This window comes from Capricornis sumatraensis, chromosome 2, assembly GCF_032405125.1.
Source record: "Capricornis sumatraensis isolate serow.1 chromosome 2, serow.2, whole genome shotgun sequence".
Lineage (NCBI taxonomy): Eukaryota > Metazoa > Chordata > Mammalia > Artiodactyla > Bovidae > Capricornis > Capricornis sumatraensis.
In genome coordinates, this window is record NC_091070.1 from 175,178,982 (window position 1) to 175,197,014 (window position 18,033).

Here is an 18,033-nt window from a genome sequence, read left to right on the forward strand (position 1 = left end):
AAGCATCAATTTTTTGGCGCTCAGCTTTCTTTACAGTCCAACTCTCACATCCGTACATGACCACTGGAAAACCCATAGCTTTGACTAGACAGATCTTTGTTGGCAAAGTACTGTCTCTGCTTCTTAATATACTGTCTATGTTAGTCATAGCTTTTCTTCCAAGGAGCAAGCGTCTTTTAATTTCATGGCTGCAGTCACCATTTGCAGTGATTTTGGAGCCCAAGAAAATAAAGTCTGTCACTTTTTCCGTTGTTTCCCCATCTATTTGCCATGAAATGATGGGACCAGATGCCATGATCTTAGTTTTCTGAATGTTGAGCTTTAAGCCAACGTTTTCACTCTCCTCTTTCACTTTCAACAAGAGGTGCTTTAGTTCCTCTTCACTTTCTGCCATAAGGGTGGTGTCATCTGAATATCTGAGGTGATTGATATTTCTCCCGGCAATCTTGATTCCAGCTTGTGCTTCTTCCAGCCCAGCATTTCTCATGATATACTCTGCAGGTAAGTTAAATAAGCAGAGTGACAATATGCAGCCTTGATGTACTCTTTTCCCTATTTGGAACCAGTCTGTTGTTCCATGTCCAGTTCTAACTGTTGCTTCTTGACCTGCATACAGATTCAGATTTCTCAGGAGGCAGGTATTGCATCTTAAGTGTCATTAAATTATGTACACATATAGATATATAATTAAGTCATGAATATATATTCAATCATCATTCAATGTGGCAAACACTAATTTTATGTCTACCATGTGCCAGGCACTGGTAATATTGAGATTACCTATACAAACCTGCCCTCATTGTGGGGCTTCCCAGGTGGTGCTAGTGGTAAAGAACCTACCTACAGGAGACATAAGAGGTGCAGGTTTTATCCCTGGGTTGGGAAGATCCCCTGGAGAAGGAAATGGCAACCCACTCCAGTAGTCTTGCTTGAAGCATCCCCATGGAAAGAGGAGTCTGATGGGATACAGTTCCATAGGGTCACAAAGAGTTGGACACGACTGAAGGGACTTAGCAGGCTACAAGTCAAGCATTTTTAAATGAATATAGAATTAATTTAGTTTGTCTGGAGGATTAAATATGCACATACTCTCTCTGCAGGTCCTGGCCATGATGCATGGTGCCATGCAGGGGGTCCTCTCCCAGAAGGCCTTCTACAGCAGAGCCTGTCTGGGCTCACCAAGATGCCTTCTCTCCTCTTCTTCCTACACACACAGCTAAATCACATTTCCTGGCCTTCTTCCTGATAGGCTGGCATCTTGAAACGAAGTATGAGAAAACAGAATTTGGAAAAGTGAGGTATTCTTCTTCCAAACCTCATCTATAAAAATCTTCCGCACTCACTGCTCCAAATCCTCCCTCTTTCTATCCTCTAGTACATTCTATAGTACTCTAAGATGCTGAAGGATGCAGAACTATGAGATGGAAAGAATCTATAATCCAGGACAGCTGCTTGGAGCAGAGTCTCTTCAATGACCTACATTGGACTATGACATGAGCACAAAAAAAAGTTGATTGTGTTAAGCCATTGAGATTTTAGGACAGTTTCACTAGAGCTGCTAACCTGATCTCAGCATTTGTTCCATCTTCTAACTCTACATTTTCCAGAGTACATATTTTTTTAATAAATTTATTTATTTTAATTGGAGGTTAATTACTTTACAATATTGTATTGGTTTTGCCATATATCAACATGAATCAGAGTACATATTTTTGACTTGTTTTTTTTCTTTAATCATGATACTGGCTCTCTGGAGAAGGGCATGGCAACCCACTCAAGTATTCTTGCCTAGAGAATCCCATGGACAAAGGAGCCTGGCAGGCTACAGTCCATAGGGTCACAAAGAGTTGAACACGACTGAAGCAATTTAGCATGCACGCACATACTGGCTATCATTAGTGTGCATCACAATACTAATCAACATGTCTACTTTTTACCATCTTCTTCATAGAAGCCTGCCACACTTATAGATCTATAGTGACTGATTTGAATTGAACTTTTGTGTCCTGCTATACATCTACCGTAAACAAGAATTTTAAGGCCTTTCAGAAAGAAAAAAATCCGCAAAGATGAGATCTGTTATTTATGCAGACTGATAGAGACTTCTTGGATACTGTTAATCATTTTCCTTAGTCATTTGGTATTTTCTCATCTTTCTTCTTTTTATTTCCCTACGATAATCTTATATTATAGCTTCTATCAGAAAACAGCTTTTCACTGTTCATTTAGCATAATAACCAGTCACTTAAAACTTATCAGTCTATGGTTTAAAACAGATCAGTTATTTTTAATAAAAATCATCTGATTTTAATATTTAACTTATTCTTATAAGAATATAAAAAAGAATATACTTAGTAATAAAAATATCAAAACTTCTTGTAAACCATGAAACAAATACATTTTAAAATAAATAAATCATGTCTTTCCTATTCTTCTTAATTTCCACCAGGCAGCAACCAAATTGAATTTGTTGCTTTTTATATTCAAAATTCACATTGTTAGGTTTTTTTTATTACAAAAGCCTAGCCTAAACAATGCAACAATATAAAAAGATAATCTTCTCTTTATCCTTCTTCCAATCTTACCTCCTGTGATAAGCCATGTTACTAGTGTAGTGTATATCCTCCCAAACTTCTCTGTGCTCAAACAACTTTAAATTTTTAATAAATCATGGGCCTTTTTTTTTCTATAACTTATTTTTTTACTTAACTCTAGGTCCTGGATATCCCTTAAGGACAAGAGCTATATAGATCTAACTCATTCATTTAAATAGTGATCTGATATTCCATAGCATGAATCAAACAAATTTTTTAGTCATTCATCTATCAATATTCACCTTTTTTCTTTACAGTTTGATTGTGTATGTGTGTGTAGGAGAGTATAGCAAGTAGTGTAGGGAAAATGGTCACCACTACAAACAACACTGCGTAAACTTACTATACATAGGGAAAGTACTCAAAATATTCAGTGGTCATCATGGCAAAGAAACTGAGTAATCGGAACTGATATTCCATCCGTCAGTCACTACTTCATGCCCACATATAATCTGATCATCTGCTCTAATTTTGCATTATCTCTTTTGTACTGCTGCTTGTACTTCTAGAGCACAAGTTTTCCCGTTGATTATTGTCTAGGTTCAAGGTGTCTCTTGTCACTGTTTGCTTGTTAGGTGGTGTCCGACTCTTTGCAAATCCTATGGACTGTAGTCCACCAGGCTCCTCTGTCCATGGGATTTCCCAGGAAAGATTACTGGAATAGGTTGTCATTTTCTTCTCCAGGGTATTTCCCCCCACCCAAGGGTGTAACCAGCATCTCACATCTGCTGCATTGCAGGCAGACTTTTTACCTCTGAGCCACCAGGGAAGCCCTTTCAGTTGTCTACCACTGCATAATAAATCACCCCAAAATTTAGGTGAATAACACAACAGCAATTATCTTATTGTCTTCCACTGTGTTCTGGAGTTCAGGAAGGGTTCAGCTGGTGAAGCCTGACTTGTGATTTCTCATGCAGTTTTAGGCTGACAGTGACTGCTACCAAAACAACAAGAGGCCAGAAGAGCTGAAGTCTGGTCAGCCTCCTCTTCCTCTTCAGGTAATTGCAGGGCCTCTCCATGTGGTCTCTAGCATAGACTAGTTTAGGGTTCCTCACAGCACGATGGTCTTAAAGCAGCTGAGCTATTCAAGGGGGTTGCCTAAGGCTTCAAGAGAAAGTATTTTAGTGAGCAAGGAAAAAGATGTATGGCCTTCATGATCTAGACAAGAAAGTCACACAGCCTTACTTCTGCCACATTCTGTTCATTACAGGTGAATTACAAGTCTGCCCAATTCAAAGAGAAATTTCATGTCTTCATGAGGCAGTAGCAAGGTTCTAGAAGACTGCTTTGGAGCTGGAAATGTTTTGCAGCCATCTCTAGAAAATAAAATGTGCTAAAGTTTGCCCTCTGGCCGCAACTTACATAGCCCCAGCCTCAACTTGTAAAATACTCTCATTCTCTCCAAAAACTCTTCAAAAGTTTCATTCCATTATGGCACCAGGCTCAACATCTAGGACCTTATCATCTAAATTAGGTCCAAATTCAAATGAGGTTACTCAAGTGTGGTTGTTCAGATGCAGATTGTTCAGTAGTACTTTTTTCTCTATCTGAAGACCTGTGACTTAAAGAGACAAGTTACTTGCCCCACATACACCCAACATACAAAGGTGCAACATGACAAGATAACCACTGTATATGGCTCATTCAAAAAAGGAAAAAAATGAGAGGCACACAGCAGGAACTGGTGTGTGCAACTCGGGAAGACTTCCAGGCACTCTGTTGCCAGTTTCCTGATTAAGGCTCAGAATTGCTCTCTGAGACTAATTTTCTGAACCTCTGGGCTGTATCCTCTGGGGTCTTAGTTCTGTCCTCTGAGTCATCTTTTTGGTTTTTTTCCCATAAAAAATAGCCTATGTTTTCAACTAAGTTGAATAGGTTTCTTAGTCTTGACTATAGAAGATCAAGGGGTCCAAAGCTCTCTTTATTTTGTATAGCTTCTGACCATTCAGTTCAAGCTGAAGCTGATACAATTCTTTTAAAATTTTGTGGAGTTTTTGTATATCAATTTAAAATCTAGTGTATTATACAAAAATCATAGTCCAAAATCTCTTTAAGACAGCTCATTTTTACCTTGTGTTTCCTGTTAAGTTCCTGTAAATCAATAACCTTAAGATTCTTAGGTTGTTGAGTAGGTAGGATCTACCTCAAGCAGTCCCTTGAGTCCTTAGAAGGCCTTTGTCTGTTTAAGAAGGTCTTTGAGGCACCTTTATGATAGGAGTGGCCCCAGGTGCTCACTTAGAGCCTTTTTACTTAAGTTTCAGCTACAAATCTAATAGCATGGCTGTCCAATTTGCTAGATTCCTGAAGATGCTAATCAGAAAAGTAGAAGAGATAAGAAAGAGCGGCACAGCTACTGCCAGGCAAAGTGACAGTAATGAGACATTAGATATGAAGTCAGACACAGATGAGGATGCAGAGAAAGAGATAAAAGGGGGAAAAAGGCAAACTGTGCAGTAATCTGAATTATTTAATTTTGTTGCAAATAATGCTATACTCCTCAGCAGTACTGAGATCGGGAAAGCCTCAAGGGATCACAGAGACATCAGTTAGACATTCATTTTGGCACTGTGGTTTATAGCACATCCCTGGAGCTAGACCTTGGGTTTTAACTCCAGCTCCAATACTTCCCTGATTGTACAATCTCAGGTGAGTTATTTTATGACTGTGCCTCAATTTGTTTGTTTGTTTGTTTTTCATATTTGAAATGGCGTGATACCAGAACCTATCTTGTGGAGTGACTGTTAGGGGTAAGTGACATATATTAATAAAACGCTTTTGAAAAAGTGCCTGGGACACAGTAAGCATTCAAAAATGCCAACTATCATTACCATTATTATTATTTTGTTTAGTTGGCTTTAGAAGATACAAACATTTAGGGAGAATTTTCTCACAAGTGGATAAAATATACATTATTTGGTGCTGAAAGAACTATGCTCCAGTTATCTGAAAAATCTCCTTACATGGAGTTTCTCATTCTAGTGAAGCCAGACTAATGATACAGGGGTATCTCAGTTTCACAGATAAGAGAACAGATATAGCTGAAATGAGGATCTAAATGTCCTTCACAAAGTCCATCCTGAGTTACAGAACTCCTGCTCAGTAGTTTAGGGAAGGATTTTACTGGTTCCCTTTGTTGGACTGCGCCCCCACACCCACAGCATATTCTCCTGAACAGTGTCCTTGAGTACTGCTTGCCAATCTGTTCTTTCTGTTGCCGTTTTCTTACATCCCAGGGCCAGGAAAAATTTCCCTAAATTTATGATGCAAAGTGTTCTGACGTTTGGGGATATTAAAATCAAAAAGCATCCCTTACAATCCAAAGATCAGAATAACTTTCCAAATATTCATTTGGAGAAGCTTCTTGAAATGTGAAGGATCATAAATCTCTTTAAAAATCTACTGAAGCTAGTGATCTTTTCTCTATTAAAAAAATGCAGAGTTGCATTTGAGCATAATTTCAGAGGATTCATGTGGGTTTCCCCTAAGCTATTGATATATCAGTTAGATCATCCATGAACAATAGTTTAAGAACCTTTGATTTAAAGGCATTAGTAAGGTACGACTTCCTGGAGGAGCAGAGTATATTTTTTCTGAGGTTATTTGTCTTCTTTCTAAAAATCACAGGCAGAAACAATTGCTAATACAACATATCAAGATTATCTCCTCCAGAGCTGAGCCAAATTCCTTTTCACTTGTGTCTATTTTACCTTAATCAATGCATTCCTATAACTATTCTTCAATTGTCACTGCATCCTTCAATTTGACCCTCATGAAATTATAGAGTCTGTCTTCCAAGATTATTTTACAAAATTTAATTTCTGTTTGGGGATTACTTTTAAGCCAACAACTCAAATATTTTAAATTTACTATTTTAAAGAAAATTTCTCAATTTTTTTCAGTTCTGCTGTTAGCTTTTCCTTCTCCATAGTGTTCCCAAGGAATGAAATGCCCTGAGCTTAAATCTAATTCTTCTTTTTTCATCTGCTTAAGAGAGTCTGTGGTTGTATACCACATATCAGAAAAGGAAATGCAAGATGTCTTATAAACTGTTAGAGTTTGATTTATTCTTTTTAAAAATGTCACTATACATCTCCTCATAAATTGAATTTATATCCCTTCTCCTTCAATTTTCTAAATTAGCCAAGAAATATCTTCAAATGATTTATTTAATATATTCTATTTTTATTTATGGGCTTCCCTGATGGCTCAGTTGTTAAATAATCCACCTGCAATGCAGGAGACCCAATTTTGATTCCTGGGTCGGGAATATCTGCTGGAGAAGGAGTAGGCTACCCACTCCAGTATTCTTGGGCTTCTCTTGTGGCTCAGCTGGTAAAGAATCTGCCTGCAATGCAGGAGGCCTGGGCTTGATCCCTGTGTTGGGAAGATCCCCTGGAGAAGCGTAGGGCTATCCACTACAGTATTCTGAAGTGGAGAATCCCAAGGACTGTATAGTCCATGGGGTCACAAAGAGCTGGACAGGACTGAGCAACTCTTTTTATTTATAACCAGATTTCATTTATAAAATATTATTTTATTTGTTTTACATTCTATTTAAAAATTAAAGAGATTCCCTAAGAGATGGAAATGGAGATACATGTTGTCCAAGGGAGGCATATAAAGGTCTGAGCTAAAAGAGATTAGAGGCTGTTAGACAAACACCTTCATTTCACAGATAAGGAAGCTGCGCCTAAGGACTTTCAACACCTTATTTAATGTGAAGACCTGGTTGAGAAGCGCTGATGGAGAAATGGTGGCAAATAAAGATGCAGTGAAATGCTTGCTCTACAGTTCTTTTGCAAGGATGAATACAAAAATAAGCTGTCTACATCTTAAACTTTTAGAGTGACAGAGTTACTTCCTAAACTAAAGGTCTCAAAATGCACTTAATTATTCTACCTTTGGGAGAGGGTGGGGAAAAATATGATTAAAATTTCCCCATCTAAGATTGAAGGCAGGAAGAGAAGGGGATGACAGAGGACAAGATGGTTGGATGGCACCACTGACTCAAAGGACATGATTAAGCAAGTTCCAGGAGATGATGAAGGACAGGGAAGCCTGGTGTGCTGCAGTCCGTGGGGACTCAGAGTAGGACACGACTGAGCCACTGAAGTGAATTGATACGTTTTATTGTGTTCTTTATTAACATCTCTGTTTAAATCTCTTACTACATTAGTAACTGCAACCTTAAAATAGAAATAAGTAGTCAGTCAGTGAAGAAAATCAAACAGCTGTTTTTTCTCTGTGTAGTCTGTAAAAATTGTTTTCCCGAGTTAGTTTTAACCAGAGATAGAGATGAGAGCCTTACACTCCAGGAGGACGAAAATTTCTGCTGATTTAAGCCCAACAGTACTCAGTTAAATCAAGAAAGCATGTGTATGCGTGCTCAATTGTGTCCAACTCTTTGGGACCCCATGGTCTGTAGCCCACCAGACTCCTCTGTCCATGGAATTTTCCAGGCAAGAATGCTGGAGCAGCTTGCATTCCCTTCTCCAACGGATCTTTCTGACCCATGGATCGAACCCACATCTTGTGCATCTTCTGCACTGGCAGACAGGTTCTGTACCAGCTAAGCTACCAGAGAAGCCCCCCTATTTTTGCCTCCTCTCTCTTCTTTGCAGTCATCCCTTGAATTCTTCAAGAATTGAATAAAATGTTTCCTTCTTGCCTAAGCTTGTATCAACTGCTGCTGTGATAATGATGCGGCATGCTAAGTAATGTGGAGGACTTGGCAAAACTTGTTTAAATAGGAAGTTGTTTTATTGGAACATAAAGTTGTTTTACTAGAAAGCTGTTTTTATCCAGCACAATAAACCATTTCTGTGTCGGCAACAGCCAGGTACCCAAAACGTTAAATTACTACAAACAGTAGACCTACCATCCCATGCCTTTGATATCTGGCCTTATATAAATATATTTGTTTATTTTCTTGATAGTAGAAATTATGACATGGAAAGACTTTCTTGAGTCATATTCTTATTCTCTCTTTTCCTTTTTATTTATTGAATTTCTTTCTTAAAATAACCACGTTACCAGGTGGTTGTCAGAACATTTTTGGTATCCGTACATTTTTATCAGAATTGTTTTTAATTCAAATTGCGCATATTGCATATTAAGAAACTTAGATGCAAATAGGGCTAGCATTAGACTTTACACCGCCCTGTTAGGTGTTTACTCAGCAGCTTCTCTCCCAGGAAGATGGAAATAGTACTGCTTCTGTTCTAATGTTGACAACCTCTAAGTGTCATTATTACTTTTTCCTAGAGTAACTATGGTTTTACCTTTCCTACAGCACCAAGGACAAACAATAGCCTTCTCTAATGACAGCAGTCTGTAAACACGGAGTTGCTGTGAATTTGAAGGTCCACTGTCCAAAGACTGCACTCTTATTACATCCTATCAACAGCCCAAGAATATCCATAATACTGATAATAACTTTAATGTATATCATCTATCTCCCTGAAATAATTCCCAAGAAATCCTTCCAAGATGGTTCGTGATTAGCACCATTATCATCTTTTCTTTGGACACCAAAAAACCCCATGTAGTGTTGGCCTCCATCCATCTCTGATAATCTTAAATAAGATCATTTAATACGTGGCTGATGGCAGAAGTTGAAATATCCCTCCTGGCATCAGATTGTAACAAAAAACCATTATAAGTTATTAGGCATATGATTAACTGGAGAAAAGATATCAGACCTTAGGTAAATGATAGGGAGCCTTCAAATGCATAGCAACAAATTAAGGTTAGCAAGGCAGGGACCAAAAATGAGGAATATTGAGGTGCAATGGCAGCCTCCCTTGGCTTGGAGCTGAGCCAGATGAAAAATCAACCCTCCAAGGATCATTTGTTACCTGTCAGGAGTGCACACAACCATCTCCTATCAACACAAAGAGGGGACATTTTTGAAGGTCAGCCAGCATGGCCGCTCTAAAAATCTTAGACTACAGAAGGGCTGCACATCAAGCATGGTTCTCCATGAGTTTGCAGTGTTTTCAGCTTTCTATTTTTGAACTTTTGTGAGAATCTGGTCATTTGAATGTTTTCAGCAAGGTATATGCCCTACATCAGACCAAAAATGGAAGATATTTACTTACTTTACACCTGGTAATGTGGTTATTTTAAGAGAGAAATTCAATAAATAAAAAGGAAAAGAGAGAATAAGAATATGATTCAAGAAACACTTTCCATGTCATAATTTATACATAAAGATCCCCTGAAGAAGGAAATGGCAACCCACTCCAGTGCTTTTGCCTGGAAAATCCCATGGACAGAGCAGTCTGGTAGGCTACAGCCCACGGGGTTGCAAAGAGTTGGACACGACTAAGCAACTTTACTTTACTTTACTACACCAAACAAATGGACTAAGGCATGTTTTAAAATCTAAATCCCAACCGTTGCTCATAGACGGTCCAGAGACAGCTGTGCAAACCTCAGGCAATAAGCCCTGTGGGACTAGGACCAAGCCGAGATTCAACCCAGAAGGCACAATACTTTCCTTTCTGAGCACTGTTGGCTTTGCATCTGGGCGCCTACTGCTGCCCCCTGGTGGCCCAGAGATTCCCACACTAAACCCCTTTTCCTTCCTCCAAAAAAGAAATAACCAGACTTGAGACCCCAGGGCTCTGCTTTGTTCTTTCCAAAGTTACAAGATAAGATTTTTGAGTCTTAAAAGTAACTTTTATATGACATTCTTTTCAAGGCAAAACAGTAACAAAACAATAATAACTACAAATGTTTAAAGAATAGAATGTGATCATTTTAAGTAACAAAACCTTATATATTTATAGATTACATTCATATTTCACTTCATATGATTTTGGGAGTATGCATATATACATATGGGCATTCCCAGTGGCTCAGCTGTAATGACTCCACCTGCAATGCAGGAAATGCAGCTTCAATCCCTGGGTTGGGAAGAGTATTCTTGCCTGAAGGATCCCATGAGCAGAGGAGCCTGGCGGGCTACAGTCCATGGCATCGCAAAGGGTCGGACACAATTTAGCGACTAAACACAAAAATAAAATGTGTGTGTGTGTGTGTGTGTGTGTGTGTGTGTGTGTGTGTGTGTGTGTGTGTGCTGTGCTGTGCTTCCCACTGGGCTTTCCTGGTAGCTCAGTCAGTAAAGTATCCACCCACAATTTAGGAGACCAGGTTTGATTCCTGGATTGGGAAGATCCCCTGCAGGAGGGCATGGCAACTCACTCCAGTATTCTTGCCTGGAGAATCCCCATGAACAGAGGAGCCTGGTGGGCTACAGCCCATGGGGTCACAAAGCATTGAACACAACTGAGCGACTAAGCACAGCACAGCACACAATATCATAATAGGAGTTGCCATTTGTTGAACACTTCTTAGGTGATAGGTGTCCCTTCTGCATCATTTAATCATGATTCCATAAGGTTATTTTACAGATGAAGATACAAGCTAAAGGACATGCTTCTGGATCTGGAACCCTACAAACAAGAATATATGAGGTATAGAAAATGAAAGAAGGAAGAAAATGGAAAGAAATAAGAGAAAAGCAGAATGAAGGATATTTTTCTCTACAAGATCTAGACAATCTTCTTAAATAGAAATTTTCTTTACCTACTTAAATTCCAGAGAGGTCAAGGTCCAAGTTCACACAAAAAGTGCAAAACCCAGAGTTTGAACCCAGATCTGTCTAAATGCAAGGTTTCTCAATTGTTACAACAGTGATTATAATGGAATTTGGCCAGAGGACTCAAAACCTCCAGATCCTGTCCTTAATAAGCTACTTCTTCTCCCACGAGATCCCTCAGGGAATATTATACAGAGACAAAAACAACTAGTAAAAGAGTTATTGAATGCAAACTGAAGTTTACTAGTTTTCTGAGAAAGGCTGGGTGATACAGAGAATCTTTTGTGTTTAGGCTGATGGTGACCTAGATTTAGACACAACAGACCACAGAATATCCTTCTAGGTCCCAAGGAAAAGGGACATATAAGGTGCAGGAAGAGCAAAGAAGCAAGCGATGGCAAAGAAATAAGAGTTGCTGCCAAAGAAAGAGAAATCCTCTACAACACGGATGCAAGATGTAGACAACTTTTAAAACAGGAAGTTTCTTTGTCCACTTCTGCCCTTATTTTTTCCCTTCATTTGGCACCTCTGTCCTTGGGTCCTTATGATTCCTATCTGCTGTTTCTAAAACCTTGACTATACATCTGATTCAAATTTTAATCCTCACAATTCCTACCTGAGAGTCAATGCTTCAAAATAACCTAAGTCCTTCCCCCTCTCTAATTAGAACCTAAGCTTCTGGTTTAACCTGTTGGCTTGGTTTGATGTCACAGGAAATGATCCTGATTGGAAAAGATTGTGTAGGGTGGTGATTAAGAGTATGTCCTCTGAACTGAAGTCAAAGCTCTGTAACTTACTAGCCATTTAAACTTGATCAAAGTCTAACACTCTCTGGGCCCCAGGTTCAATATCTGGGGGATGATAATGATAGCATCAATCTCATTTGTTTGTTACAAGGATTAAATAAGTTCATATGTAAAATGGACTTAAAACAGTAGTTGGCACAAAGCAAACCTATGTAAGTATTTGATATAATTTAATTCTAAGGAGGTTAAACAAATATCTCAACAGTCTAAGAATTATCCAAATCTATGTTCAAAGAGAATACATAAATAACCCTAATTAATCATAAGTAGTAACAAATTATATTTGCTGTGATAAAGGAAGCAGAAAAAGTCAAGTCCTCTGTAGGGGAAATATTTCTTGTGTAAGTAATGGCAGAAGGGGGATATGGAAGCAGAAAATACTTTAAACAGGAGACACAGGAGATGCAGTTTCAGTCTTCGGGTCGGGAAGAGTCCCTGGAGGAGGACATGGCAACCCCCACTCCGGTATTCTCGCCTGGAGAATCCCATGGACAGAAGAGCCTGGCACTCTATAGTTCATGGGATCATAAAGAATCAGACTCAACTGAGTATGCATGCACGCACATACATACCTAACAGAAGTTCATCTCAGCACTCCAAGTACCATGAAATCTAGCAAAAAATCTCAAGTTTGTGGTTAATTAGCACAAAGAAAACTGAGATCTGATACTAAATAGCAACATAAACTAAAAAGTCAAATCTAAATAAAACCACCAAAGTCTATCTTGATTTTGACTTGAATTATCCTGTTGTCTGTCTATATTGATCAAATTAGTAGGACCCGTGCTAAATTTCCACTTGGCTTAGTGCTCTGTAGATACGGCCTACGAGTCTGGAACTATAGCTTTGGTGTACCTAAAGTCATTTTTTGGCAAAAGTTGCCCTGGGCAGCAATGCTGGAGACAAGGCTAGGAAATCACAAGACCCCCAAAAGATAAATCCAGAGAGCTCACTGTCATCACTGCTGATTCAAGTCCTGGAAACTGAAACTGTGATTGGATCAGGACTCAAAAGAATTCCAAAGTTCCATTAATCATTTCAAGGACACTCAGAAGACCCTTTGGAAAATTCGTCTTCTGGAACTTTTATAAGTTTAGCTACCAAATTTTCTGTCTCTTGAGAAACAGGTGGGACTGCTTATAAAATCTGCTTTAAGAGTATGATTCCACAAGCTTTCTGTGGAAACAGATCAAGACCAGTCAAATGAGAACAAGCAGAGCTACTTGCTCAGAGCTTGCTATAGCAAGAGAGTCAGCCACTGTCACTTGGGTTTTGGTAGAAACTTAAAGGTAGACAGAGTTGGAAATTTATACTGGAAAAAAAAGGGAAGGACTTTGGGTATGTTGTGTTTGTAATTCTGCTGGCTTGGGTAAACCGTAGGTGGGCTAACTAGAAATGGGTTGTCCCTCTGCAACTGGCTGGTGGTGGTTTAGTTACTAAGTCATGTCCGACTCTTGCAACCCCATGGAGTGTAGCTAGCCAGGCTCCTCTGCCCATGGGATTCTCCAGGCAAGAATACTGGAGTGGGTTGCCATTTCCTTCTCCAAATGCAATTGGCTAGGAGAGCCTATTTGGCTTTCTCTGCTTGGTTCTAAGTTAAAAGTGGGGGCAAAAATCAGAGAAGTTGTCAGTTATGAATTAAGTACTGGTCATGGATTTTTATAGAAGTCTGACTTCCTACAAGTCTGATAGCAGGTTGGTTTCCTAGGCTGTTTATTGTAGATAAAGAGCATAGCCTGGGAAGTTTGCTGCAGGTTGTGGGTCATTTTATGTGTGATCTGGCCATCATGCTCTTTGTACTCTTATCTCTCACTTCAAACATATCTCCCCCAAAGATATATAAGTATATATATATATATATATATATATATATATATATATATAGCAACAAAGTAAAGGAAGGTAAGGGAACGTGTAATACAACAAAATTTAGTGAAAGTTCCATGTCTAAAATTTTACTTGCTTGCCATTTTAACACTTTTATTAGAGAATAGGGAAGGTGCATGGGAAAAAATCTGTTTCCCAGAATCTCAAGTGATGTGAAGAAATTTCAGTGATGCTTGTATCAGTTTTATTACAGCTAAACTGCAGCAACAAAGAGGCCCCAAAGTAAAATAGCTCAAATAAAATAAAATATTTCATAACAATCCAGATATGTGTAGGTGATCCAAGATACAGTATCACCATCATCATCATCTTTATCACCATCATCTATCTTTTTGTTGCTCTACCTATGATGGGAATTCTGCTTTCAAAACCACTCGTGACTCAGGTTCATTCATTTTCATTGTCCATTTTACTTACTGGCCTCATACATTTTTGTAGGTTGTTTCCCTCACCCTCATTGTCACCGCTGGCTCACCATCCTATCTGTGTTCCAGTCTATAGAATCAAGGAAAGAGAAGTAGAGGGAAAGCAGTTTTCTTTTAAAACATGGTGTGGCTACAGTGGAATACTACTCAGCCATTAAAAAGAATAAGTTTTTGCCATTTGCAGTAATAATGGGTGGACTCAGAGGGCATTATGCTAAGTGAAATAAGTCAGACAGAGAAAAATAAATACTGCGTGTATCACTTATACACAGAATCTAAAAAAATACAACAAACTAGTGAATGTAACATAAAAAAAAAGAAGCAGACTCACAGATATAGAGAACAAACTGTGGTTACGGGTAGGGCGGTGGCAAAACAGAGGTGGGGGAGTAGGAGATACAAACTACTGGGTTTATTTGGGAGATAGTCGAGGACAGATAAGCCAGATGTGCTGCAGTCCGGGGGTCACAAAGAGTCAAGCCAGATGTGCTGCAGTCCGGGGGTCACAAAGAGTCAGACCCGACTTAGTGTTGGCACAACAATAGCATAAGGGTCATAAATCAAATCTAAATTCCAGTCCCAGGTCTGCCATGAATTTTACTTTTAACCTTCAGTAAGTTACCTAATCTCTTGGACTATTACTTTTCTCAAAGTTAAAGCAAGAGAATTGAAGTAGATCATTTAATGTTTTTCTCCCAAAGGTACATCAGATACATTTTTAACACGCCTTAAAGAGTTAAGGCATCCTTTTCACTGCGCTGGGCCAAGTCTGCTCCTATCAGCTTCCCTTACGTCACTTCTGCCCTAGCAAACCTATTTTAGCTCCTGATCACCTGTAAACTCACCTTTGCTTCCTAGTCCTCATGCAATAGGAATCACTCTGGCCCCTCTCCCTCCTCACTCAGTTACAACCCATATTATCTGTCTAGCCACATGGACTTTTCACTTGAGGCTGTTTGAAGTGAAGTGAAATCGCTCAGTCATGTCTGACTCTTTGTGACCCCAAGGACAGCAGCCTGCACCAGGCTCCCCTGTCCATAGGATTTTCTAGGCAAGAGTACTAGAGTGGGTTGACATTGTTTAGGGTCCTTAAAAAGGCAGAAGATAAACACTAATGGACCCTTACAAAATAAAGTAATGCAATTATGGAATAAGTAAAAACTCAGAGATAGACATTCCAAAATTTGGACCTTACCACCAGGTTCTGCTTTAATTAATGTTGACCAAATACAATCCAGTAACTTCAACAACTTAACCTCTCCAAGTCTCAGTTACCCCTTTATATGGTGGCTCAGACGGTTAAGCGTCTGTCTACAATGTGGGAGACCCAGGTTCAATCCCTAGGTCAGGAAGATCCTCTGGAGAAGGAAATGGCAATCCACTCCAGCACTATTGCCTGGAAAATCCCATGGACAGAGGAGCCTGGTAGGCTACATGTAGTCCATGGGGTCGCAAAGAGTTGGACACGACTGAGTGACTTCACTTCGCTTGACTTCACTTCAAAGTCATTTCCAGAATAAAAGGAAATCACAGCTGACAAAGCACTTTAAAATATTATAAAATGTGAACTAAAATGTCATTAACACATTCTGGAGGAAATGAAATAGAATCCAGATCTCTTTAAGTCATGCTTTGCAAGGAACTCTGGCAGCCATGAATTTCCCTAGGTGAATGAACCTGTCGTAAGAAGAGTCTCTTGAGGGATGATCATGAGGTCAATTTTGAGACATGATATGGTAAAAAGTTTGAACTGTCCACATCATTTCTCATCCCCTGAAACTACTGCTCCTACAGGGTCATTTTTGGAAAGGTCAGGAAATGGAAATACATGCATCAGAAGAGACTGAAACAGAGGATCTTCTTTCCCATAAACTCTGCAAATGAGTACTCAAGGTCCCAGTGAGGAAAGACCTTTAAACTCTCCCCGTCTTCTACATCAGGATAATAACTGTGGGAAGGAGTGGAAATGCAAATCATATTTTAAGAAACAATGGGGGTCGTAGGAGCAAGGAAAGGAATCCTGTTATACTTTCCCAGAAACGCTTGACAGCTTTACTAGAAAAAAGCATGTTGCATAATAATAATTTAGATGCAGAGCCAGTTCTCAGAACATTAAAGAAGTAGAGTGTATTCTTACTCCCCCTTCATCCTCTATTATCTATTTTTCAATTTTGGAGCCTCAGTTGGCACAGAAGGACGCTGGGTTGCTTCTGGCTGCTTGAGGCAACAACTGTGATGTCTCATCAGCCCCAGCCCAGCTTCCCCAATTCACTCATTCCTTCTGCTATTACACCCAGCAAGACATGAAGCATAAAAAAAATAACAAAAAAACCCAAACCAAAAACAAAGTAGTGTTTGTCCCAGCTAGATTATTATGATCTGTTTGTGACTTTAAAAAAAAAAAAAGAGAGAAAGAAAGAAATGAAAGGAAGAATGGGGAATTCACAGGGGATATGTCAGGTGGCAAGTGGGAGATTTGGATTTAAGGAACAGTGGCAGCAGTCTATTGTCATAGAAGAAGAGCATGTGGATAAGAATGAAAGCGTGGCAGAAATTTGATCATAGATAGATGACCTAGTTGTATTATGATGTTACTTATTTCCTTGGGAAATAAGGGATACTGGAAGTTAATGGAGAAAGAAGCCATGAAGGCACCTCAGAGTTGGAAAACAGATTAGGGAACTTCAGGAAGATGGCTGGGTAATTCTAAGGCCTCCTTTGAGATATATGGTCATAAATGCAAAGTGAGACCATGTCACAAAAGTTTGTCTCCAAATCTGCAGCCACATTCCAGGCTGATAAGGTATAGTACGGAGTGGGCAGATAACCGGTTTTGCCAGTCAAGTGAGACGGAAAGAAAGCATAGCAAAGGAGATGAGGATAATTATCATAAATGTGATAGACCATGGAGTGTAACCTGGGCAAGGAGAAAGTGAGAAGGAGGAAACACTGCAGGGTAAAAGAGTGTTGGAGGCAATGAATTGGGAGTCTGCATGGGATAATAAAATGCTCAGGTGGACCTGCTGGAGTGAGAGAGCTTAGAAGGAAAGCAGTAGTAAACAAAGAGAAGACTGCTTAAAGTTAAGGTTTCAGGGGTGCTGCCATTACTGATGAGGATAATGATGTCCAGAATAGTATTTTACAAACTTTTTTGACCACAATCCTCATAAAGAAAGGAATTTGACATAGATATTTAGTATTCATATACAAATTTTTACAAAGCAATGCTGATTTTTCAATGTACTCAATTTTCAATTCTATTCCATTCCCTTCAAAAATTCTAAGTAATAAATTAGTTTTCAGTGTCACTGAAGCATCATAAGCTGCAGTCTGAAAAATACTGGTCTAGGATAAGTTCCATAGGGGTAACTAAGGTGGGATAGAATAGAACTACAGAGGTAAGGAAATCATGGACCTGAGGGGCCAGAGTATTGAACTAATCATTTTCATTGCTGTTGCAGTCATTAAGAATAGTGATAGAAGTAGCAGTAAAAAAGACAAAAATTAGCCAGATGTAAAAACTTTATTTTAATTTTTTCAATAAAAACAAAATCATAAAACGTTTTGTTGGTGTTTAGTCACTCATTCGTGTCCACTCTCCCATGACCCCATAGACTGTAGCCTGCCAGGCTCCTCCATCCATAGGATTTCCCAGACAAGAATACTGGAATGGGTTGTCATTTCCTTCTCCAGGAGATCTTCCTGACCCAGGGACT